Source organism: Dicentrarchus labrax, unplaced genomic scaffold (assembly GCF_905237075.1).
Source record: "Dicentrarchus labrax unplaced genomic scaffold, dlabrax2021, whole genome shotgun sequence".
NCBI lineage: Eukaryota > Metazoa > Chordata > Actinopteri > Moronidae > Dicentrarchus > Dicentrarchus labrax.
The window spans coordinates 9,928,505-9,955,861 of NW_026136717.1; the positions used below are offsets into that span (position 1 = coordinate 9,928,505).

General features: G+C 40.1%; 1 protein-coding gene across 39 annotated transcripts in view; it reads right to left on the reverse strand.

Moving 5' to 3' along the window:
- The window catches only part of LOC127379623 (receptor-type tyrosine-protein phosphatase delta), a 353,106-nt gene that overhangs the window by 139,184 nt on the left and 186,565 nt on the right, over positions 1 to 27,357 (reverse strand). For all 39 annotated transcript variants that reach the window (XM_051429470.1, XM_051429457.1, XM_051429468.1 and 36 more), the window contains exon 9: positions 6,737 to 6,771. The gene's annotated coding sequence lies outside the window, so the exon portion shown is untranslated. The remainder of the gene's footprint in view (positions 1 to 6,736; positions 6,772 to 27,357) is intronic.

A 27,357-nucleotide genomic window follows, 5' to 3' on the forward strand; every position in this document is an offset into this window, starting at 1 on the left:
CTGATGCTGATAAACTGGCCATGGCTTTGGGGATTCAAGAAGGGCCCGTCGGGAATAGGGTAGGGCGAGGTGGTGGGGGAGTGCTATAGTCGACTTTAAGTCTACTTCTAATCACTGGGCTTTTCAGGAGGGATAAAGGAAAGGAGAATGGGAGCTTGGTTTGGGATGGAATTAGGCCTGATGGAGCTGAGGATAAGGTTGTTGGGCTTTGATTTGATCACACTGTTTGCTTGAAAGCTTTTGAGTAACGTGTTTGATCAAATCTAAACTGCGCTTGGAACATGCTATACAGCTTGGGTGAAATACAATGATAATAAAAAATAAACTGAAAAATGCAATACTTTAGTCGTTCCTAAAGATCATTTTTCATTCACCCTCTACACCTCAGTGGTTCAGCAGCTTGTAGATTCATTGCCTTGCACAACTCTTCTTTGAACCCATGTCAACAACAGGCACACGTTATGCATAGCGTAACCTTGCTTTTCATAGCTGCTCATAATTTATACTATATTAGTTGTATTGGCACTGTGCTACTGATGCCTTCTGCACTGAACATTTTCCAGCTAATGAATCATAATCCCAGGGGAACTGTGATTCATTTCATTCATACTAATTTCTAGGTATTGCTTGATACCATCCCTCCAAACACCCCTTTTCTGACTGTTGCCGCATTGGGGATACTTCTGCCATTCAAGTGAGAACACAGAACAATTATCATTGATTCATGCGCCATAAAAGCAGGGCAGAGTGAGACAGACTCTTATGAAACGTGGCTTGCCAAAATACTGTCAGAGACAGAGGTTTGATGGCTCACTCGTCCGTGGCCTCCGCATCATGTTGTCTTCACCAGCTGTTGTTTGACAGAAAGGGATTCTTCCCGCAGTGTGCAAAGACACAGCTATCAACTTAAGAGGCTTGACAGCAACACACTATGGGGCTGTTTTTCTACTGTATTATAATAGGTATTACTGGTGGAGCATCTGCAAATGGTATAACACAAAACCACACCAACAAATTCTAAAGAATAGAAATCTCTGAAAGCAGAATGGAACCCCGGTGGTCTCTTTTGACATAAGTAGCTCTGTATTTCTTCATGATTTAGGATTGATACTGTAAAAAAGTTGTTGTGCTGCTATGTATATGTTTGAAAAACGCACCACAAACATTTTCTCAGCATTTTAGGCTGGTTTTATGTCATAATATCGAGTGATTGCAGTGGAACCAAGACCTAGAAAAGTGCACCAACCAATACAATCCTGCAAAGCAGTATAAGAAACTGCCTTTTATTGATCTGTCCTAATTACAGGAGTCAATAAAATTTATGGCTTTCAAGCTTGCGAGAAGCCACTTATATGGCATACTGAGTTAAGCAATCACCTCTAATGGCAAGTGATCAAATGATATACTGTTCTGCCAAACAAAAACAGTATAGAACAAATATAGAAGGGTATAAAATGCAGTCTGGAGCCACATTGCCAAACAAGGCTGTCAACGCAGAGCAGTTGTTGTTTTTATACTGTGTCTGAACAGAAATTGATAGCAAATCATGAAATAAACCAATACCTGCTACTGTGTGTGGCTTCCTAAAAGTCGACACAGTGCTGTAAATATGAAAATAGCTGCAACGGGTTTCAGGTATTTTTTTTACCAATTCCCCACTGTATACATGTCCTTCCAGTATTCACTCAGCAACAACATGAAGATGCAACATCTTGCAACTGCATTCTCCATCATCATCATCACTACAAATCAGCACAGTTTGATTCATGCAGTCAAATCCACTGTCTACCTATGTAGACAGTAAAATTCAATGTGCAATACAATGCGAGCTGCTGGAAGCCAAGCTCCCAACACTTAGTAGATCATCGTAATTAAAACATAAATTGGAGGTATTGAGCTGCATGCAGTCGCCAGCAAAGGCTCCAGGGAAACATTGATTCATGCATGCACTTGGAAACAATTGCTCTGATTTGCACAGAGTAAAATATAGAAGCCTTGTAAATAAAATCAATAGCAAACAAGCTGCCTAAGCTCTTCAAATAGTAGACATTGAATTACAATCAGGCAAATAATGCTAGAGGTATGAGCGAGCATGGGCACATGGGAGAGATGCAAATGTTCCTGTGAATGCGGGATAAGATATAGTACGTTTTAAGGAGAAATCTCTTAAGAATTATTAGATGATTTTTGATTGATTTTAATGCCCCAGCGAAGTATTTTAAAGTATCTGAGGAAAGACAAGGTACTGGTGGCACAAAGGTATGTCTGAGCAGTCTTCGTCTTGCTCTCAGACTAGTCTAATATGAGTTAGACAGTTGCACAAAAAATATACCCTGCACCTTTCAAGCTTAAAAAAGCCAACCCACACACATGCTATCTCTGAACAAATTGCTTTGTGCTGTGTTTCAGTGTTACGAATCAACCGCAACTGCTGACAACTAACACAAAAGAGGAAAACATGACCGGTAATTTGTCATTTGTTCGCAAATTTGTGGGCAGGCAATGAAAAGGGAAAGAGCTTTTAGAGACCACAGTAGACCTATGAAAAGGCATATTTTGTCTGCCATTTCTATACTAAATATTACATTTATAAATGTCCTTTAAATTCCTGTTAAATTCTTCCACCAGAAACATGTTTTTGCTTTTTTTGTGAACAGACCTAGGCGCTGTGGAGCTTTCTCAGTCACCCATATTTGTTAGTTTGAAAGCAGTCCTAATTTACCCCGAATACATAGAAAATTAGTCCTACTTAAGATAGTCAAGAACAAGAAAGCTTTGTGCAACTAGTGGTCTATGACGTGAATCTAAAGTTGGAATGAACCATAGTCAAAGTCTCTTCTGATAAAGGGTAATAGAAAGGATAAAGGTCTAGAATAATGACCACACAACCGTGATACAATCTTTGTTAGATGCCATTTATGTTTATACTGATCACATAAAAAAAATTCTGACAAATGTGCAATATAAACACTGATATGATAATATAATTTACACACCTGCAACAGTGTAAGGTCTGTAAGAGCACCCATTTACTAAATAAAATAGTATTTTTCTGTTATGCTTTTTCTAAACTAATTATTTCACTTTGGATAGATGTGGTATGTACTGTAGGGTCAGGAGGTGACCTGAGGAATAATCTAATCAAGCAGAGCTGTAAATATCTACCCAGTCTGTGACATAAATTCAAGCTCAAGGTTCACTTCCAAACACACTTCACACTTTTTTGTAAAGTTAATATAGCGTGATGAAAGAACAGAAGCACAAGGGTTGCAGAGGTGCCATGTGCTATGACTGAAGGAATATTCTCTAAAATTGCTCTGGGCACGCACCTGAACCCTGTGCTCCACATTTATAAATGTACATCTTGACATGAGTTGTGGATTTAAAGCAACAACGGTGCTCTAACTACACAAACTAAGTGAATTTTGTACCAGGAAATTTGATAGAAATATGAATGATATACTGGACATGTACTTTAATTCATGTTCGTATAATCTCCGGTTTCAGGGAATGCTTCTTATACTAATCATCATGCTGTGGGCAGTATCCTTCACTGCTACCAGCCTCACATGGGGGAAAAGAGCGGGGTCAGGAGTGAATTGATAAAAGTAAAAGAGGGAGGACAGAGAAAAGAGCAGATACAGATGAGCACAGGCATGACGACAGCTATGGCAGGAAAAGAGGCTCCAGAGAAAGAGTGGGCTGGATGTATAGGGAAAATTGGATAGGGAAACAACAGAGGGATGGAAGAGGCAGTCAAGAGGAGATAGCAAGGGGAGAGCGGTGGGAGAATGAGAGAGAGGGGGGAGATGAAGGAGCGAGGGAAAATTGGAGAAAAGCAAAGGACGGTGTTGGAGGAAGAGCTTTTCCTCCTAGCCGTATACTGTATCCTCAAAGCGGCTTTCATCCGCCCTCACATCAACAGCCTAGGTTGAGAAACCCCTCTGCAAACTCCACACACACACACACACACACACACACACACACACACACACACACACACACACACACATATACACACATTCATCATGCCAAAAAAGTGTCCTTTGACAGTAATCACCAGTCTACCTTTTGGCATCATACAAAACCTTTTTTATGCGTTTTGTTGCTAGTGGGAACTGCTTAAAAAGGAGTATAGAAAGCCCAAAAAGGTTTCCTCTAATTATAGCTAAAATGAGTCTCGGAAGCCTTCTGAATATTGTAGCCTTTCTAGCTTGAGAGACAAAGCCAAAAAATGATTAATTGTTTTTCTTTTGCTCGACAGGAAATCAAAGGGGCACTCACACAGGTATCTCAGTGCAGACACACAGAAAAGACAAACATGAGCATGTAAGTGCAAATATCTTGATAAAATATCTTCCCTGTATTACCATAATCCTGTATTATATAGGGTCAAATTACATTTTACAAGATACATTAAGTATGCACATGCACTGTAACGCCTGAGCAAAACTACACCCTGACATACACACAGCCTGAATAAATGCTACGAGCAGAGAGGAGACAAAGGAATTAAAGCAAGGCTGACTAACAGAGTATGACATGTCCAAGGTCTATCACTAATTATGCCCCCACTGCTACAAACTGTTCCCTTACTATGATCCACTGACACAGGAGACAATGGGGAAAGGGCTGCAGCAATTACTGCCAAAAAGCCACCCCATAAGTGAAGTGTATGTTAGTCATAAGAAGGTGTAAGTAAATATTCTTTACCAATAAAAACACCATACTTTTAGTGTATTACCAAAGGGTTCTATAATAATTCTTTAGTTTGAGACCCTGAATAAAATTTTACATACGGTTTCATTTCTTCTGTGACAAAATAAATCCATTACTTTCTGACTGTAGTTTTCCACAAGCTAGCTCTTGTAGCAAGAAAGTATGTCACAAATTTCAACATTTTGACACAGAGAATAAGATGGAAATGATCACATCTTACTGTTTATCTCGGATAGCTTGCATGTTAATCAGCTAAAGGAAACTGATTTGCTGTAAGCATCTATTGAGCCAGAAGCAATTATTTAAAATTGGACTATGTAAACTGAAACGGTTCTCAGGGTTACATTTCCTTGTTTGGACTGGAGACTGTGTTTAGGTTCAGCCTGATGAGTTCATTTTTTTTCTGGACCCAGTACTTGCTTGCAGGTGATTCATATTCATGTTGTGTTTAACTGGGAAGTTCACCAGTGACTAATAACGGCATTAAATATCTAAAAATAGTTTTTATTCATTTGTGGAGTGTGGATTATGATCTTAGTTGTAACCCGACCATGTGATTTAAGCTTGTAAAATTGATCTGTTTCATCTGATGTTAGCGGCAAGAGGCTTATAACATATCAGAAAACTACAAGGTATGCTCATATTTTTCAATTCAGTGAATACTTTAAAGCAAAGGGTAGCAAATACAATTTGACACTTTAACAACTAGGAAAGATGGTACCTTCAACATCACTGGGTATAATTATATAGGTGATTTTATTCTGTTACATACAGTAACTGAAGGTCTCAGCCATGGGAAAAAATGTAATTAAATTTGGATCTAGGGCTCTATCCAACTCAGAATTTTGCCAGTCAAATCAGATTTGGCTGTTCAATATGAAGATTAGACTATTTGTTCCTTTTTTTCAGTTTAGTCGCTATATCTTTTTGATTGTAACTCCTAAATCAGCTTACATGAGAGTTTCCCCTTTAAGAATAACTTTTAATGCCTTTCTTCATCATCTGTGATGTGAAAAGATTTCCAGACAGTCAGAAAACGTAACTGTATGTTCTGCTCAAAGGTCAACGGTCAGTAAAGGTTGTACCACCGATTTGTTCAAAAGTAGTTTAGCCGACTGCCCTGCCTCACGCTGTTCGGCGTCATGCTGACCTCTGTTTCTATCACCCTTCTCTGCCTCCATCACAGTTTTGTGCTTTGTTGTCACTTTGAGACTCGGTAACATTTACAGCCTGCCATGCTGTAACAGTTCCCTTGTTTCAAAGATGTACCAATTTTCTGACAAAAATATGCTGCTTTTAATCGAATCTTCAGCTCCAAAATGATTTCTGTGATCAAGTCGCTGAATGTAATACATCATCCTCTGAGTCTTTTATGAGTTTCTCACATTCGCTACTTAAAACCATCATGAATTTCCCACCTATTGACCCAAACCCAGCCCTAAAATTTCAAATGAGCAAATGAATAGCATCTCAGTTAGAAAATTTGGGGCACCTTTCTCTAATGCAGCGCCAATTTGTGGCATTCTCAGCAAACCCACAACCGTACATACAACACAAACACAAGCAGATCTGTTTCATTTTGCAAACCATCTGTACACAGAAACACACTGAAAACACCCACATAGATTTATGTTGTTATCAAATGACCCCCATGCCCACTTGGATTTGTGGCACTCATCTAGTCTTCCCACAATGCACTATTGCATGAGTAACAGAGATGATGGGAGAGGCTGAGATGTTGCGGCATGCCATTTATCTCTGTCAGACGTGGTTGAACACAAGTTCTTATTGGCTGGGCAGGATTCGTGATTGCTAAAGCGGCACCCCAGTCTCTGAGACCATGCTAATTAAACAGTGGGGAGAAAAGAGCAAGAGGCCTTCACTCTCTATCCTCCGAGGCTTCATTCTGCTGCAACCAGCATTAACGCAGTCCTGAGACCGAGCAGAAATGAAAAACCAGCTTAAAATGCCATGACCCATCTTTGTCGTTGACTAGACAATGATTGCAGAAGCTTACCTTTCAGCACTCAAGCAACCGTCCCAGTTCAAGAGCTGCAGGAGGACAACAACAAAAAAAAACATGTTAGATTGCAATTTATTTAAACTGTCATAAAAGTTGTTATGATAAGAAGTTGATGTCATTTGTGGGAAAGAGTTCAAGAGGCATGGGAGAAGATAGCAGTGGGTCTTGATGGGAAATCATTTTAATCACACATACGGCAACATAGTGATCTGTTGCCCTGAGCTGAGCACACATTCAGCACTGCCATTGCTTTTTATAGTGTAAAGGGCAAACATTTATTACCCACTGATTACATTTGGCAGGCATATGTGTCTGACACTTAAGCCCTTGTAATTTTCCAACCCGTTACAAAAACCCCTTCTACACCACTGATATTCAATCACTGCTTGAATGTGGTATATCTCCCTTGGATTTCATTGGGGCACAAAAAAAGGAGTTGTGAGAACAAAGGGGAAGTGGGAGTTTAGGGGGGCACTGAGCAGCTTTTTAGTTTAGTACTAATTAAAATGTGGGCGGCACTCAAAAGGTCAGAGATTGACCAAAAAAAGAGAAAAAAAGGGGCACGTTACAGCTGATTGTGTGCATAAGGCGCTCAAGGTCTTGTAGATTAACACCAAGTTCACTTTCAAAAGGGGAATCGAGAGAGAGAGAATTAGTTGTGTGACTGATAAACAGCATATCTCCATCCTCTGTTCCCTTCCCCCTTTTTTTTCCAGCTGGGAGATAAAATTCAAGCTTGGCAATGGTTCCCAGCGCAATTGATTCTGGCAGAGGAGTATGACTGCAGAGTATGAGGGCTAAGTATCTGAATAGCTGCTGTCAAAATGCTGAAGGGGAATTTATTCCTAGTTTATATGCAAGCTATATCATGGAGTTACTGAGACTAAATGGCTACAGTTTGATGTACAGTATGCTGTCATTTCACCAGTGTATAATCATGGAGCTGTTCTAGGCACAGGCTTATGGGTGCTATGCCTGGATTCGATGAATGCAATAAAAGCATATAGTCATTTGCTATGATATGACAAATCCTTTACATTTCAAACTATAAAATAGTCTTTGAACCGTTGTTGTAATTACCATGAACTTAATATGGGTCTACGTGTCAGCTTGTTAAGTGTGAAAACTGACATTTTGTAAATCTGATATACTTGAGCTTAAAAAATCAATTTTGAATTAATCTTCTCTTTTCAAGATGATGCTCAGCATCAGTTATATCTTGCATCAGAGGAATCTAATGTGAGTATAATTTGGGAGGGAGCAAACGAAAGAGCAAAACACAACAAAGAGTTAGGAAAGAGAAAATTGGTAGCCCCATTGTGTCTGATCCATCCCTCCACTAAAAAGGTTTCTTGACCAGTGGGGAATACAGAAAATGATTAATAGGTACACTCCAGCAATCAGCAGGCAATAGGAGAGCTACCTGTCAGTGGTCCTACCGCCCTTCATAAATTTATGGCTAATAATTGGCCATGAATGTAGCCACTCTGGTACTATCAGAACCTCACAGGGCCAGTTGGTTGGAGATACAAATAGAAGGAAATGAATCCGTTTTTCAGTGCTGAATACTGAGAGTATGTGGAGATGCAGAAAACTAAATGAGCCTGTAAGAAGCTGAGAATATCTAGACAATAAGGTTACTTCCCTAAAATAGACAGGCAGTCACTTTTAATGGTACCCAAGCCTGTATTCACTGTATGAAAAATATAAGGATGGCAGACATTTCTGCTCGTCATTCTAAAGTGCGCTCGAAGATAGTATACTTAACAGTACTAATCGGATAGTTTATTAAGATAACTTGCTGCTAAGTCTACACTTAGTACTTTTCAATCTTAAACACTCCACAGAGAACTCTACGGAGTCTAATAGATTTAACAAGAACTGTTTCTAGTCAGATGCAGTTTGATAACACCTTGACAGGTTCTACATTATGCCTTAAATATTCCCAAATAAGGAAACTAGCATGTTTAACAACTGGGGAAATAGACATGATGACCTTCTTAAAACACCATCTGTTGCACAGCACAACCACAGCAAAGCAAGATTAGCTAGTGAGGCTGAAAGAGTCACATTATATGACACCCACAGTGCTCCACTACACTGTAAATGGCAAAACGCAGTATCTACACTTTGCTCGATTTGAAATACTATTGTGTGTTCACAATGATTTAATTCAAAAGCCAGTGGAAACATGTCTTAGCTATTGTAATTAATAGAATGGAATGATTGGGTGGGCACAAAGGCTACTGTAAATCACTATGAAAAGGAGAATGAAGTCTCTGTCGGCATTTCCATTTGTATCTGTGACAGGTGATCAGCCTAGAAATGGCAGTGATATTATCCTGCTGTATGTAAACATAGTCTGGGCATATCAAGCCTGATGAACAGTGATGATGTGCTGCCTACCTAAATAACCCTGGTGATGACAGGCCTTAGCGCTCCATTTATTCCAACACTAATGTAACCCCCCCCCACCCCCATAACCTTACCAATACCCCTCCCCCATATCCCACTCCCCATTCACCACTTTTTCACTGCCTTCAATTTATAAACTTCAATTTTTTTCAGGATTCCAGACATTTCTTTTTCTGTACACCTTGGTGTCAGGGTCACTGTCCTCCCAGCTCCATTCACCCACCTCCCGCCCTTCCATTCCTGATCTTTTTTTTTCCCCTTTCGAAATACTCTGTCCATTGCCCTCCTGACAGCCACCCATCAACCTGGGCGCAATTTAAAAAGCCCTTCAACAGCTGCCATTCCACAGGGCTGGCTATCAGTCCAGCTGCCAAAGCCCAGACAGGGACTCTGCTTCAGCAAGCAACTTTGAACGTCAGGTTGGTTCCCCCAATTCCAAATAGACTGAAGGTGAAAGACTCTATTTCTCAAAGATTCGTTCAGCTGAAGACAGGGTGACTGAGGTAGAGTTTCAGAGGCAGCATTGCTACTTCCTTCCTGACATGTTACAGCCAACATCTGGCATGCAGTGTTGTGGTCTGGAGACAAATAGTTTGATTTCATGTAGGCTGGTGAACATGATTGAATAACACCAGCAAGAATCAATATCTTGCATTATATTTACCAACATTATAATGCTTTGGGATTATAAAGGCTCTTGGGAGCATACTGTAAGGGAGGGATAGTTGTGGTTCTGCAGAGATTTATCACTTGCCTCTGTGTCTGTGTTTGAGCCAAAGCAGTGTGTGTGCCTGCCTGCCTGCCTGCCTGCATGCGAACACTGCATACATTGCTTGTCTAAATGTGCATGTTGCCTCAAACAATCAAGTGAAAACGGCTCAGGCTCGAGGCTGGGCAGCCTGCTGCTGTGCGCTTCTCTCCACCATATGTCTTTGTCAAAAATATTTGCTGTGCGCCGAATGAGGGATGAAATCAATCCAAGTGCTATTTTCCCAGTTGCTCCTTCTTGAAGGCAGCAAAATTGTACTGATACTTGCCAGATCAGCCCACATTGTCAAATGTAACAACTGGCCACCAGTGACATTTGCAGACAGACCATCTGGTCTCCAGTGTCCAATAGTCGTTTAGGGAAAGAATGGAATGGTTGAAGCCTTTTTCCTGTCTCAATTAGCAACTGGGAGAGATGGATGTGAGAACTCCTCTGGTGATATAGACCAATGAAAGACATGTACTATGTGCCAGTCGGAAAATGTGTTGAGGTGGTCCATAGGCACTAGTGGACTAAAAATGTTTCACGAAGAATGACTGAACAGAAGTACTTGCTGGCCTTTATTTTCTGTAGTTTCACCCACTCAGCTGGACTTCTGGTACATTCTATCTATACTGCCTGAAGATAAAATCAACGGCACAGTAAGGTTGTGTCAAGGCCCTCGATAACACAAAATATGGTCTAAAAATAAACTTTGTTAGAGGTGTCTTTGGAGTTGAGCTTTTCAAAATGCTATATACTGTATGTTTGTTATATCTGCTTTATATTTTAATAGTAGTCTAATGCAAATATTTAACCGTCTGCTGCAGCTGATGCTGAGATCTGTTTAGCAAAAGGCCAATTCAGCTGAATTGTGTAAGTACTGCATATAGCTAAAGGAGTGAAGCTATTTTCAACTACTGCTTCTGGACCGGCTACAGCTATTGTGTTGGGGACTCTTGCTGTCCGCCAAAGCTTTTAGTCCATTGTGTGGCAGCATCAATTTTGCCCATAGCCACAAGACCACATGAACAAAAGCTGCAGTTGGCTGGGTCACACTGCGATGTACCTGGGGGATGTACGCATGTTTTGCATGGACTGGGGAGGGTAACTGTTGGGTCCATTAACATCAGAGAGGGCTGCAGCTTCCAAGCTGAAAAATTGCCCTAAGCGAGCAGGCATTATGGGGAGGCATCTTCCCTGATCCCATTCAGCAAAGAAACTTAATGGAGTTGAAGTGGGTCGTCTAGAGTTAAATTGAATCTGCTGCCAATGGAAAGGCTTTGATGTAGCAAAGATTAAGCAATTGTTGTAATTTTATCTGCAAGCCCGGAGTACCATCAGCCTCAGAGAGCAACCTTTTTAAAATGTTCTCAGTCCATCAGTGGTTGCTTTACTCTGTTGATAATGGCATGTAGTAAAATACAGTAGTATCTGTTGTGAGCATGTTTAGTATGACAAATATGTTTGAGTTTTCTTTTTAAACGTGAACCAGATAATAATCTACAGATGGCAATATGATGTGACAACAGGCTGTCTAAATTGATTTTGATGAAAAAAAAAAAAATCTTTAGTTTGGCCAGTGTATTGATGGGAGTGAGGCAGTCACCAGAAAAATCCACTGAAAAAGACAAGTGGATACAAGATTATATCGTGAAATAGAAGTCTGGGTTTTTAATAGTTTCATGTTTTCACCAAAACCTCTTCGTATTTGCAGCATGTGGAACATGGGCCCTCTTTTACTTTGAGGAATACTTTCGAGCATGAATAAGGTCATGTGTGTCAGACTTTCTCCCCCCCCCACTTCTCTCTAAAGCTCTAACAGCTTCTCTTTAGCCAACAAGTCATTGATCTCTGGTGGGATATATCAGTAACTAGTAGAAGTGTCCTTCCCCTGCCCTTCTGTAATAGCCAAGCATCATTAGTGAGAGGGTTAAGAGAGGGCCCAGTCATCCATATGTTTCAATAATTACCTTGCACTTCTGTCAAGGCACATAGAGAAAGACTGAGCTTACATCACAGTGCTACAGACAAAATGAAAAAGATGAAAAAGAAATTCTAAATGGATCTCTTTTCCTGTCGTATTTTTAAAGCAGCTGAAGGTGAAAGGTACAAATGTTCAGGTTTTATCACATGAAAGACACAGTGGGTCATGCCTCAGCCTGTGCACTGTGAGTGACACATTATTTCTCTGTAACCCCCACCACTCCCATCTTAACTCCCCCAAATCAAACCCCCCAATCTATTTTCTGCCTGTCTAGTCTTATGAAACTGCATATATTCTGTCAGATTACTCCCACCATATTCCCATACTGTTTGGTTCTCGGGTCTTACATTTGGAAATGACGGCCAAAACAACACAGAATGTGTGATCTAATCAGAGACTGCATTCAGCGATGGACCTTTTGTGCTTAAAAAATTTAATTAATGGTTTTCTGTTCCTGTGATGTGGTGAATATATTATGTTTAAGGTATCAGTGGCGCGTTATTACATCATATAATTGTGATGGTGGCTTTGGCTCAGGATACTGTGCCATTGGCGTATAAATGTCCCTTAGTTTCTGTTTCTGATGCACAGTTGGCATCTTGCATTGCAGCCGCTGCCATCAGTGTATGAATGTGTGTGAAGGGCTGTACAATCTCGGTTAATGATGAATTGATGCATTTTAAGTCGATATAATAAAGTAAAGCTCGCTATTCATACTTGTACTCTTCTTAAAATATGCTTCATTTTGCAAGTCAAGCCCCCCAGTCTTAGGGAAAACAGTGAGCAAATTAAAACGACCTTTAGTTTAATATTTTTGCTTGAATAGGGCAATAGGTTGTAATATACCATTAATATGATTTTACTGAGATAAAATATTTTCTGTCACAATTTGGCAAGAGAAAAAGCGATATTAGAAAAAGCATGGGCTATAACCAACTACAAAAAATATGATGACAGTGAAAATTTCATTTGCTGGGAAATTACCTTAATGTGTCTCTTCATTCTGAGACTGAGCTTTTGCACTGCATAAAAATGGCTGTATGAGAGAAAATAGCTAATAAAATGCATATGAAGACAATGATGTATCAGTGCAACAAATCAGAACTAATGGGGAAAAGCTATTTTTATGTGCAACCAAGAGGAAATTGCCTTTCATCAGGCCACCACTATGTTTGACCCATGCAGGAAGTGCAAATACTGGCATACCTTATGAAGTTATTATAGAGAATGTGATAGCAAGCAGGGGGAAATCTCATAGACAACTTAAAGCAAATTGTAGAATTACAATGTGAAAAAGCTGAATCCATAGTTTTACCTGGAAGTGTAATGTCACACAACTGGGAGGGCTGCAGCCCCTCCTCAGAATGAGTAGGGCTTTTGCGGCATTAAATATTTTAATCTTACACTGAAATAAGCTTTACATTCCAGCAATGCTGAAAATTCTGGGCCTTTTATACAAAGCCCACTGGAGCATAAAAGGGGAAATGGCAAATGCATCAGTTCACAAAGTCAGCACTCATTGTCTACGGAGCAGCTACAGTGTTTGCAGCCAGATGACTGTCCTTGGCTATTGCAGTAACATGGGATTCCTTCAACACAGTGTTATTGAAATGGACAGCATTAGCTTAATGGTCATTCAATAATTTGAATTTGAATGAGATTTCCTGCTGCTCTGATTAATGCTGATTGATGCATTCACTATCTCTGTGCTGATGACCATTAAGGCAATTTATTGATGTGTTTTGAATTGAAGCTTCATTCAATATCAAAAGGAATACCGATGACAAGGTTTGAGCACACAGGGGATATATTTTATATTGTTTTGTACAGCAATTTTTAAGTGAAGGGAAATAAATCAATTACATTTGAATTCCAACTGTGAAGAATTCTCTCACTTAGATCTTTTTGATATTGTTATCCAATTATTCATCTGGCCGGGAGTTGGTGTCAAATGTGTTAAAATACTGTCGTTTACTCTAAAACAGATCCAATTAATTTTGTCCCCACTTGAACCAAGTGAAAGATCTGTCTTGAATAGTTTGCTAAATGTTTTCCTCTAAAATGTTAAACCTTAAAATGCATTTACCACTCTGTAATGATTTCTTGCTCTCCTGATGCAGTCAGAAATGACATAATTGGTTATCATCCATGTTCACCAAATATTTGCTGTGCCACTCCAAAATAGATAACTTTCAAATAGGATGTAGAATGAACGCAAGGTACATGGCATGCATCTGTTAACTCATGTCAGTGTGCTCATATATGCCTTTACTCTAAATGCAGTACACAACTTGTTTCTTGATGCATTCATTCAATCCTCATCCTATCTACTCTCCCATGAATGAAAATCTCCTAACAGCACACCACAAAAGAAGTTGCTAAGCCATTTGGATCAAGAATCTCCCCAGGCAAATCAGCAATTAGAGCCTAAGCTGCCTTGTAAAATCAATTAGGAGTTGTAGTATGTATTACAGGTACAACACTAGCTACCTCTCTAAATGGACCAGGAAGAAGGGTTTCAATCTGCCATTCAAGAGTATATAATCTGCAGCACTTAGTCACAGAATTCCAATAAAATATTTCTTTCTTGTGAGGAGTGGCTTCATACTGTAGGTTTGAGTAGCGAAAAAAAAACGTTCACAAAGTTTTGACAGTAGGGAGTTGCGTTGCAAAAATGAAATATATACTGTTTCCAACGTTGCAGGTTTCCGAGCTGAGAGGCGTTATTTGAGCTTAATTTCACTGAGAATGGCAATGTGTTTCAATGGACAGCACCATTTCCTTGCATTGGTATCAGTAGCATGTTTTCCCTGGGTTTGTGTAGAAGTATAAATATGAGTGTTTATGATAGTAGCAACGTTTCTAATTTTATGTATGTCTTTGTATTGTTACAAACTTCCAGTAAAAATGCAGTACTGCAATTTTAACCTTTTTAAGTTGAGACGGCAACTTACTCATTCGCAAACAGTCGCCTATTGATGTATCCAACAGATACAGATCAACATGAGCATTCAGCATTGGCAATAAGATTTGGAGTCATGTTTTTGCTCACCTGCTGATTTTAAGTCCAATATTCACTCTCCCTTTAGCTCTGTTTTGGTTTCCACCAACTCCTGAGGGAAACTCCAACTCTTAAGCTGTTAAATGCTCCACTTTGTTCACTAGCTAGTTACTAACTTTGTCTATCTACCATTTGGTGCTGTGCAGGTAGTGCACAGTGGATTTATCAGACCTTTTCTCGCTGAGAAAAGCTGCCCGCTGTGGTTGAAAATGTCACTATGAGAGCAGTGTGAGTGAACCAAAACAGCGAAGTTGCAGGCTGTAAAATCAAAGCAATTTGCTGAAAGATGCTGTAAAGTTTTGAAGGGGAACTGCAGTTTCACTCTGTTCACATTACACATAGTCATTTGATCCATTGACAATATTAAGACTTTGAATGCAGCTATACACTTTAGAGATCACTAAGTAATGGCAAAAGGTTTTGCCATGGAAATAAGATTTTGCTTTGTAAGCACTGAGGTCTGAAACTATCAGAACGAGCCATTTATTTCCCAATGAAAGCTGCTTCTTCAACTTTCACTGTGATAATTAATGAGACCGACATTTTCAATTATCTGTTTCCTGCCTTTACTTGGCTGTTCAAGTGCACAGCAAAAGAACAGCTGTTAGCTTCAACGGGGTAGGAAGACGGGTGATAGAGAACAAAGAGGGCAGCATCTGCCTCTTTGAAAGATGGCGTGTTATTTTTCATCAATATCTTTGTGTGGCATACCACCACCAGAGCAGATTTCCTCCAGGTGTGTCTAATATAGTTGGACATGAGAGTATGTACCAGTATTGGTTAAGTTATGCAAACAGACATGTGGTTTGTTTAATGTTGCATACTGGAACTGAACAGTTGGTACAGAGTCCTATGCCACAGAAATAAACGGGCTGTGTGATGCTGTTCAATCCTCCAATCTTTAGAAATACTGCCATATACAAACATGAGTAAAGCACTACTTTCTGTATAACTTCACAGTACTTTCCCCAGGGTATGTGACAGATGTTAACTTCTCTCTCAATGTACCATACAAGCAGCTTTTCCTGCCCATGTTGGCAAATACAGCCATTCACAATTGCCTTTCAGAGTTGTTTAATGTCTAGCAACGAGTTTTCAGTGACAAAATGGGTCATGTAGAGGCATGGGGCCCTTTTTTTTTACCTTAACCAAGGTCAGTAGGTCTCTGTTGGCTTATGGCCTATTCAGCTGGGAGCTGCAATTAGGCTGTGAAACCATGTATCATACTGGGTTAGTCACCAGCTTCAGTTGCCCACTAGTACTATACATCACCTTCGGTTGTACCACGTAGAGTATTTGGAAGGCCACAGTCAGCCCACAGGGGAATCATTAGTTCATATGTAAATATGAGAAATGGATGCAGATTTCACCTTGCCTGCATGGATTGAGAGCGTAGTAGCTTGGGAATGACAAACAAGGGTCATATAGCCCAGCCACCGCAAATGCCTTTGGTTACTGTTGTTGTTATGATCCTGCATGATAATTGGGGAACAGGCGATAAGGAGACCAGTGCAGATACCTGCCACACAAGGAATTTAAATGAACAGAAACTAATAATAAGCAAAAAAATAGGCATGGAATGACAGCCATGTGCTGTTTACTCAAAATAAATGTAAATAGAATTAGGCAGCATTTTTTTTTGCACGACTATGTTGCTTATTGTGTCTCGAGTTATTCATGGGCTCCCATAAAAGCCTGGCCCCGTTTTCATGTGGTTTTGCATTTGTATAGTTTTTGTAAGAGAAGGCATACCCTGCTGTGGTGAAATAGTTTCACGCTGAGATCAGTGGAGCGCATGTAGTTCAGTGAATGCTGTTGTACATTCTCACTTTTGCACATCACAGGAGATGCAACAGCTCATTCTTCCTCACTGGGCCAGAGCGAGTCAAAGATGCAAATGTGGGCATTCAAGCATGGAACCCCTGACCTCAGTAGGCTAGTCTGAAATTATAGAACAGCCAGCACTTTCCTTTCTCCTAAAAGAACGTGAAATATGCATTGTCTCATTTTTTTTTTCATTTTTACATGAAAAAAATAACTCGCCCACAGGGCTGTTTTTTATCATCTGCCTTGTAAGAGCAAAAAAAAAGATCAGAAACATCACAGAGAGTGACAGATTTAGTCTGAATTTCAATGCTGCCATTTCAGACGAGATCATATCTGGTACGCTGAAGTCAGGAGATTTTACAGTCAGGTCAAACCACAGTACTGCTAACAGAAACTGAATAACAGCTCAGATCCTAACTGGAACATTGGTATGCAGGTGTGCACACAAAGTGCAGACACATTTCACATTATGACAGACAGCAAAGGTTTCACTCCATGTTTGAGCGTTTGTGGCAAATTTGAGAAATATATAGCCGGAAAATTCTGCGTGACACGCAATACAACGACAAACTTCTTTTTGACTGCATTGCTGTTCTGCTTCCATGTCAGTCTATGCTGTTGTCTACGGCACTTACTTGTGGCATCACTGTGCACTTTGTGAATAATGAAAGTACTTGGTTCATATTTTCTGAGCCTTCCAACTTGGTAGGAGGTAGAGCACATACAGTAGAACACAAATCACCCTAAACAGGCAATATAAACAATGATTTGATTTTTTTTCTATATATAAATTTACCTGAATATCAACACTATGAGAGCAGCTCTGCAGGAAACTTGCTCGGCACAAATCTTATTTGGCTGCAAAAGCGTAGAGCAAGAAAAATGCTCCATCAGCTCTCATAAGCATTTCAAAACAGTCAGTAGTGTTGAGGAACCAATGTGTCGCACAGCTGGGCTGATATTCAGCGGTCCTTGTGTTGGGTGCTTCTGGGGTTAGAAAAAAAGAAAAAGTGGGCTGAGTTTGTGCGGCCCGAGCCGTGAGCCACCCATGTGGAACGTGCTGAAAAATAATTAGCACAATAACGTGGTGAAAAAGGAAATGCAACTTGAGGAAATCAACTGTTAAGGAACATCTGAGGCCGCAACAAGCTGTGCCTAGGCATATGCTCCTCCGGTGTTTTCAACAATGCTCAATCTTCAGTCCCTGCAGGAGAAAAGCCTCTATTTATAGTCATTCGACTTCAATGGTTCCTCAAGACGGACTGTGGCTTAGCTGTTTTCAGTCTGAGCTAATTTCCCAGGTAATACTGTATATATGTGTAAAATCTTAAGTATAGTACATTAACTTAACCATACATATAAACTTTTTTTCATGGATTACATGAATAGGGAAAAGCAAATGTGGGTTTGTCTGGAAAGTCAGTTAATGTTGTCAATTTAATTAAAACCTGGAAACATTTTGTAGACAAATTGCACATAATTTAAAACACAAATGTACCCACAAACACGACGATGTCTTTGGTTTTTAAATTACCTCACTCTGGGAAAAAATATTCAGATTTTTTTTTTTTCAGACCTTTTGAGTTCTGTTTTACACATAAAACCGTCTCAACAAAATTCCATTTACTGAACATTAAAAAAAAAAAAAAAACATCTGATAGGGGAAAATCCAGCTCTTCCATGCTGTTCCTTACTGTGCCATGTAGTTGATACCCTAAGTGTAAGATCCAACATAACTCTGATTTTATAGAAGCTGGAGTCATATAATCTTGGCCATGAAGTGGCAAGTCTGCTGTCTTACTTATCTTGCGTTAACATCACGAAATTGGACTGGCCAAGCTGAATCGTCAAGATAAAACAACGCTGCCCTGGCCACGTATGAAGTACCGCTCAGTTTACAGGACAGCAGTGTCATAGCTGTGATATACTTTAATCTATCACCCACGATGAAGTTCATTCAGTGGTATTTGGAGACAGTATGTTGGCCACCACCTCATATAATCAGGAGTCCATAACAGGGAGTTGTAATTATCTGTACCTATACAGTCCTCCCACTCAGTCTATTCTGCTGGGGCTTACTGCAGCAGCTCGTCTGAATAGGGGGTATTTATACATGAAATTAAGGTGTAATTAAAATCGGTCTGGTGCTAAAGGGGCTGAAGGTGATTATGCTCATTTGCATAGTACACTGATTTCTTTTTTTAATGCTGCCTTCACAATTACGACTGGTTCTAACACATTTTAGACATCCATCATTTTTAATATTTCAAACAAAACCCAAACTCGGGGATGATTAGAAAAAGTGTTTATGTGCGATAACATTATGCATTCTGAATGTATCTCCAGGGTAAGGCAAAATGATTGACACAGTGTTAGTTAGTGAAACAGAAAATTCTAAATGTACAGCTTTTCTTTTTTTTTTCAATCATCTGGCAGCTGTTTTTTTCCTTCTCGTGAGTGAACCACGTTGTTTCTCTATGAGATTAGAAAATGGAAGCAATGAAACAAGATTCTGGTGAAAATCTGATGAGGAATCACTGAAACTGGACCTCTGAAAATAAACATTAGTATTCCGCTCATTTTTCACAGGCATAACATTTTCTAATTTGCTCCATTGGGCTTGTTTTGAAGCAAATGGGGGACTATTATATGGGCTGAAGACCAAGGAGAAACTCATTACTTCTCACATTATCGCCACAAATGTGAGGAGGAAAAACTGAGCTCTGTCGCTTCAGCCCGGTCGCGGGCTAAAGCGCCGGCGTCTCGTCCAGGTTGTAAATGGACCCCTCCCGGCTGATACGCCATCGCATCCTAAGCCATCCCTGATATTTGGTGAAGGGATGTCATGACTGCTCCAGCTGTCACAGGCACAGCTGTTCACTTTCCCCTTGAGTGAGCAGAGCTGCCTTCGCCCTGCGGCTTGATGGCGTGTGTATGTATGGACGAGAGTGTGTCCAAGCGCAAGCATGCAGGGATACTGACAAGGTGCACTAGCAACGCAGCATATTCCAATATACAGCAATATAAACAATTGTACACAAGTAAACTGGGAGCCGCTAACAACAAGGCTACATCACTACACGTCCCATCCCGACTGTAAAGTACGATGAAGTGATTTACTCAAGATTTCCTTCTGGTCAAGGAGGATATTTTTATGAAGCTATGAAATGATAGACACATGTTGACTGTTGACAGGTTCAGTGCTGTACCCTTTGCTTCTTGACCAAAGAGGCCCAAGAGAATCTTGAGGAAAAAGTGCTGCTGATGTATGCACTGGTACATGATTGATGCTTCTCCCCTTTGGCCTGGGCAAGCATTTACTTTATCACAACGCTCTTCACACCATGACTGTGTACCTCTTGAGGTCTAGGTGTCCGAGGTGCTAAAAGGGCCATATTGATTGCATACTGAAACAGTCAGTTATGATGAATGGACACTCGCTAAATCAAATTCGGAGATTAATCGGCCAGCGGCGGTGTCATTAGGGCTTTGTGATGGGTGAATTAATATGGTGATTAAATGAGAGGTTGCTACTATGTCACCGTGTCAGCTCTGACAAGCTGACCCCGGATCAGCTGGCAATGGAGTAAAAGACACTTCATCATCTTGCACCTATAAAGTGTCTTTGACCTTTAGCGTTTACATTTATCATCTGGGGTTTTCCTTCTACTTGTACAATGGAATAGTCCATCTTTCATATGAATAGAAAAAGCTCATACTGGCATGGCAATTCTTGATTTTGAATGGGGGGGGGAAAGGAATCCCTACATAAATGGAGAAAAGAACACAGTCGTTTGTGTTGGGTCCAACACGGCAGAATGTGAAAAGACTATGAACTGTTTTCTGCATCTATATTGGTAGAGCTAATAAAAGTATTCTTGGCTGGCAGGAAAATGCAAATGCTGACAAAATCAATGCGCCCTGCTGCCAAATCCACAGACACAAGCAAGCAGATTTGGCTCATTTCGCAAACAAGCAATACATATACACACGCACATGTATACGCACACTCTCACACACGGAGACAAATCTGTGATACATCGTGTCCCTATGACCCTTATGCTCCATATGGTCAAGAAGAGGGCAGAGAAAATAAGCACACGGCTCTGTGGGTGACTGCAGCTTGGCAGCCAGCAAAGCCCAGAGGTCCGTGGTGTTGAAGCAACATAGCGATGGTTGGTACAACCCTCTTTTCTGTACCAGTGCCCCTGTCCTGCTTTATATGCTGGAGTGTAGTGTATAAACATCATGGCTGTGGAGGGAAAAAAGCATTTATTTCTTTTTTAGGACTGAAAATCTGCTCTAATTGAACCACATTTGCACCATCATAAAAGCAGCAAAGCAAACAAAACATACATAAATCATGGATGTACACAGTATGTGGCTATAAGCACAGAGCTCCCACAGGGCACCACATTGACTGTATGATAGGAAGTAAACTACAAATGTTTTAAAAATGGCCTTTTAAAGGAATAAAATCCACACAAATGTTCTCACTTACCACTATTGAGCGATGCAGATTATTTTAACAGATCAAAGGTGTTAAGGCACCTCTCTCTAATAGCCAGAACACACTGACCACATGAGCAGTAAATGTGCGTCATGGAACCTCTTGCTTTTTATTTGGGTGCCCATGTTAACAAGTTAGAGCAGCCACGCTGCCCGTGGGACTCAGGGCTGCACTTCACTAGAGAGTAGAGGTCTCGCCTTTTCTCTTTCCGCAAGCGGTTCTCAGCGAAAATGGACAGTGAAAATGATCTGCTCATAGTCCTATTGAAATTATACCAGCAACATACACACATTTAACTACATTTTAAGTGTCTATCTCTGTAGAATATGTCACAGACATGACAAAAGTCTAAATATCTTTTTTTAACTATACAGTTCCTGTATCTGTTTCAGATTAAAACCCCCTCTAGCATTTCTGTGGACAGAATCATTTCATTTGTTAACAAAGCTTTTATCTGAGCCGTAGCAGTTCAGCAAGATAGCCGTCACGCACTGCTCACGAAGGCTTTCCCGAGTGTAAGATTTTTTGCTGCATCCCAGTATGATTGCAGTGAATGGAATTGCGCTTGTGGTGCACTTAACATTTAAAATCATTGTCTTTCCAGTAACAGTGTCCTGGCCACACTGGATAAATCACATACATTCTGGTTTTCATAGGAATGTGTGTCTGCCAACTAAAAAGTTCCAATTAAAATATGTTTTCGGCAATTTGGGTAAACCTATTTTTTTAACTTAAACAAAACATACAGTAGGCTTTCAGTCATTGACTGCCCTTCGTGTTATCAGGCACAAGTTCAGAAAGGACATACTGTACAAGCCATGAAGTTGCACTTATGCACTAGAGCAAAGATTGTGTGGAAATTCAAACTCTAATTAAACCATTACCATCACATCCAAGGCACTGTGAATGCCTTCCTCTTTGCTTCTGAATAACTAAATAGTTGGCTAAATGATTAAATGTCCATTCAAAGCCTGTCAACTCAGATGGTGTCTAAACTATCAGACAGCTGATATATGTTCCACCTCCCTATGTTCACCCCTCTTGTCTTTTCCATGGGGATGATGATGGGTGATCGGTGTTGGGAGGGCTTTTCAATTTCTGTCAGTGTAGCTGAAAGCACTCTCTCTCCATTATCAATGGGGAAAAATATGTGCCAGTCCCTCTTTTGTTGAAATGCATGCAGCCAGTAGCAAAAGCTTTTATGTCTTTATGTCATTTGTGCCAATGACAGTGCCCCAGAAACATTTTACAGTGTTACTGTTCTGTTTTCTAGGGGAGACCGTACAGTGCACTTGTTGCAAACTATTTAAGTACATCGGGGCCTGCCTCGACAAAAGGATCATCACTGATAAAATAGTAGCACTGAATGACCTCTAGATTTTTTGATGTGTGAAATAATGTTATTGTGGTACGATATTCATCGCGTGTGATTGGCCATTCTCATGTGGCCATATCTTCCAAATGGTTTTCTAATTTGAGTGGACAGGTCCACCATTGGTTCACCCGCCAGCATAGTCATGCATTTGACCAGGAATAAAGCTCAAATCAATTTCCTCTGGTCTTTCTGTGGGGCATTTCGGATGGCCTTGTGTTTGTGCCCGAGGGAGCACTTACTCCACTTCTGCTGACCTCTTTGTCCTTTCCCCTATGAGCATATCGCTCCCATTGAAATGATAACTGCTTTTCAATCTGTGGTCAAAACAACTGGGCGCACTTTTCAAAACCCCAATGGCTTTCAAAGCACTTAAACACAGTTACCAGAGAAATGAATTTTAGGCAGTTATCAATATGGGTCCAAGCATAGGGATTGTCAGAAATCAATCTAAATGCTGCCTAAAGATTGTTTCTTGTGACCTCTCCATGGGTTGATTTTAGAAAGTTGATGGCATTATAGATCACGCTGAAGACAACTGCCCTTATCATTTCATTCTATCCATGCATGTTGCATAATAATGTATGGCTGCATCTGAAGCATTTACAGAAGATTTTTAAAACATCTTTCGAAATCAGACAATGGTCATATTTAGAAGAAACCCGTATTAAGCTGCTGTGAACTTGAATGTTTTTAACAGTGTGCAAAGTTTAGCTTTGTATGTAACATAGAAGGAACAAATGGAAACAAATACAATCATTCTCAAACTTTGTGTCATATGCGATTGTAATTCAATTACTGTACCACCAAGGAGGTCTGGAATCTGTTGCAGAATGGCTCGTTCCAACTCACTGCTTTGGGTAATGGTGTTTTCTTTGCTCGGGAAATGAAATATAATATCATTAAATAGAGATATGCAGAATGAAGTGTCGACAGATCCATCTTGGGTGCCTGCTCAATCTGTTTGTGGGTGCTGAGTGGCTCCCCAATGACAGATCCAGCTTATCATTGAAACATCTCGATCATGGAAATCTTGGGATTTGGCTCATACGACATTTCAGAGATTTATGGTTGTCAATATGTTGAAGTAGGAACAAAGACAGGCTTTTAAGAAAAGATCCTGAAGGAGGCTGAATAGTCTATTACTAAGAATTTGTTGTTTAGAAGTCTAATCTAAGGCCACTGATTCACAGATCAGGTAACAAACTTTTCCTGGTGATCCATGGGCATGCAAGTTAAATTCGCACCTGTGCAAGGATAAAATCATCCTTGAACATGGCTATCAGCTATGACTGAAACCACTGACTAGAGACAGCTAGGATTGTCAGTGTTTGCACTAACCTCAAAGACAATATTTGCAGTGGTACCACTGCTTTTAGCTCCAGATAGCTGTTAAGAGGGGCTGAGGAGGGGGAAAATGAAGAGGAGAGGCAATAAAGAAAAGCTTTGATGTTGTCATGCATGATTGTGCTGAGGCATCCTCAGGCTTGTGTCGAGTGTGTTGATTTAGTGAGTGCTGCTGAAACGAGAATACAGATGGCTTCTGGTGCTATTTGGGGCTGGGCTCTGAAAATTAGGACCTCTTTCCAGCATTCTTTATCTTAGGTGACACTTCAGATACTTCAGACACGAACGTCAGATTTTGCTCCTCAAAGTGTGGCACTATGCCCATTTAATTAATTTACGTTGGGGGTGGGCTGACTGCCATTAGGAAAAGGTCTATGGAAAGGGGCGCAGGAGCAATTAAGATCATATATGACCACTCCAGCAAACAGTGAGTCTATGTATTTGATTTACAAAACAAATAAGCGTATCCATATATATAACACGGCTCATGTTTATTCATTGGGTATCATTTTCAGTCTAACTGATATAACACTCAGACTTTTTTATCTTTAAATAAAAAATTGAGGGAACGTTTAAATTAATAGCTTAACAAACCTTCACTTGGGACTGATGTATTTTAATTTCACCACAACAAAAAAGGAAGGTATGATGTCACTGAGAAACAAAGCAAAGCCATGTGATAGCTTGGCAATGGCTGCTAATTCTGGTGGCACACATGAGGTCTCCAGGTGTTTGGGTCTTGCCTGCCTCTTTTGTAACAGCAGGACATTCCAAATGCCTAACAGGATTTTGCACCTGAGCTCGGGACTGGAGAGCCAGACAATATGGGGGTGTTTTATTCTGAAACATAGTCAATGGATCATGCAAGCAGCCACTTAGGCAAAGGTGACAGATGTTTCCCTATATCAGACCTAGGATATAAATAAATAACTGCAAAGTGCAACAAATGAGTTGCGTCCACTCCATGTGGTGGGCATCTGTGCTACAGACTGCCTCCAGTTGTGGATTAGATCCCTTTGTTTTAGAATCAAGGAATGATTTTGTTCTTAACTATACAATATCTTCTGCTTTTGAAACAGGAATGTGTTAGATTACCTGTTTTTGTTGGTTTTCTGTGCCTCGGTGTGCATGTTAGATGAAATTACACTCACATGGAGCTGTTTTACATATTATTAGCAAAGACCTACAAGAATAAATAAATACAAATGTGAGAATATAACACTGTGACGGGGCTGGACTGTGATTCCTTTCCAGGTTGCACTGAGAAACTGAAACATCTCTTTGAACTATCAGAATTTAATTTTAAATCTGAAAAACTGAAATCATTCAAGGCCATGAGTTAAAATAATATAATTTAAGGCATTTAAGTAGTTTGAGGACCTGCAATCACTCTGTTATAACCAGAGAGACATGACCCTGACTGAATTTTAATTTCCAGTGATGGACAATTTCAGCTTGGAGGATTTCATCTGCATGTAAATATTCTGATGAAAGGGGACCTCTATGTGCTGCCTTCTTTCCATCTTTTTTTATTCTTAATGTGACACACTAGCAGCGGCCTATTGTACATTACACTTGCAAGTCATGCACATTTGGCTAAACACAGCTCAGAGGCATAATGTAATCAGGGAAGCCATATTCTTGTCGCACAGAATACCCAATATTTTGGAAAATGGGATTCAGCGCATTCTCATCAAACCCCTGGAATGAAATATGAAAGTTTTTTATAGCTGTGGTATTTGCTAGAATAATATGCTCGCCAGGTGAATAATCACACTGGCTGGAAGTGACAAACCAGTGTGCTGTGCCATAAATAAGATGGGAATTGGGAAGAAGAAAATTATTATTATCCCTTTGGAGGGTGTTCTGCTGTTACTATTCTAAAATATAAGGCTAGTGCTTATACATATAAATTCAAACTCAGGCTGTTTGGCACTATCCAGTGCCCCAACACTCAAAAGGGCTTTAGATGAATCACAACTGTGATGACATGCATCCCCAAACAGTTAAGCCACTGTTTGATGAATGTGATCCACTAAATACAGTGAATGTGGAATATAGTTGGCAGAGGTTAGCTGTCAGAGGATTCTGCTGGAGTAAGCCACAAAAATACCCTGTAAAATCAACTGTTTTCTTTTCTACTAAAAGCTAGAAAACATGTGTCACTGCTTCTACTGCCAACATCAATGCTATTATCAATGGTATTCAGACCTGTATACTAATAACAAGACTAAGAGTTTACAGCCATACCAACAGCTTCTGTGGCACTGCACTTTGGCACAACAATTCAAGATCAATGCTAATGTCAGCATGCTAACATGCTCACAATTACAATGATAATATGTTCACCGTTTTAGTTTAGTGTGTTAGCATGCTAACATTTGCTGATTAGCATTAAACACAATGTACAGCTGAGCTTGATGGGAATGTCATATCTTTTGTAACTATTTGACCTAAAGATGGTACGAGGGAAAAGTTAAAGGATTACCATATTTTTGGCAATTTGTCCTGAGTGTATGATGATTGTCTATAACAGATCTGATGGAAACCCATTCAAAAATGGATGTTTCAGTCAGGTGAGAATGCCCAAACTAAAGATACAACTAGCATGGGCGCCCGGTTAGCTCAGTGGGTAGAGCTGGCGACCCATGTACCAAGGCTGAGTCCTTGCTGCAGCGGCCCAGGGTTCGAATCCGACCTGCGGCCCTTTGCTGCATTTCAACCCCTCTCTGTCTCTGCCCCCCTTTCCTGTCTGTCTTCAGCTGTCCTATCAAATAAAGGCAATAAAAGCCAAAAAAAAAAAAACGAAAAACTTTAAGATACAACTAGCATGTTAGATAACTGAATAAAACACTAAGTCTCGGGTCTCCCCTAATGTCAAATCATAAAAAAGGTATAGGGTTAAAATTGCACCTACAGAGCCCCTTTTTAATATTTTTTGGAATTTCATTTTATTCCAAAATGTCTAAATAATATTTTATCATTAAGGTTTTATGCTTGTTTATCATTCTGCTCATATAAAGGATGTCTCTCCAGTAATTGGAAATTCAACATCCAATCCTACCAGGGGCAATGTCGAAACATTTACACCTTGGCTTGCAAATCCGATAAGACCAGATTTATATAGATAGTGATCTCATCTTTTACTGTTATTCACAGATATCTTCTGACAGTCACGTTTGAAGAGGCCATGACCTTCAGATTCACTGCTTTGTACTGGAAAGAAACCAGTTAGCCTGAATTAGTGAACCACATCCAAAGGTTCAATAATAAACTCCCTCTATCCTGTTACTTTGTCAAAACAACAGATTGATAGGAAACCTATATCGGTCCAAGTCTTTGAAATGC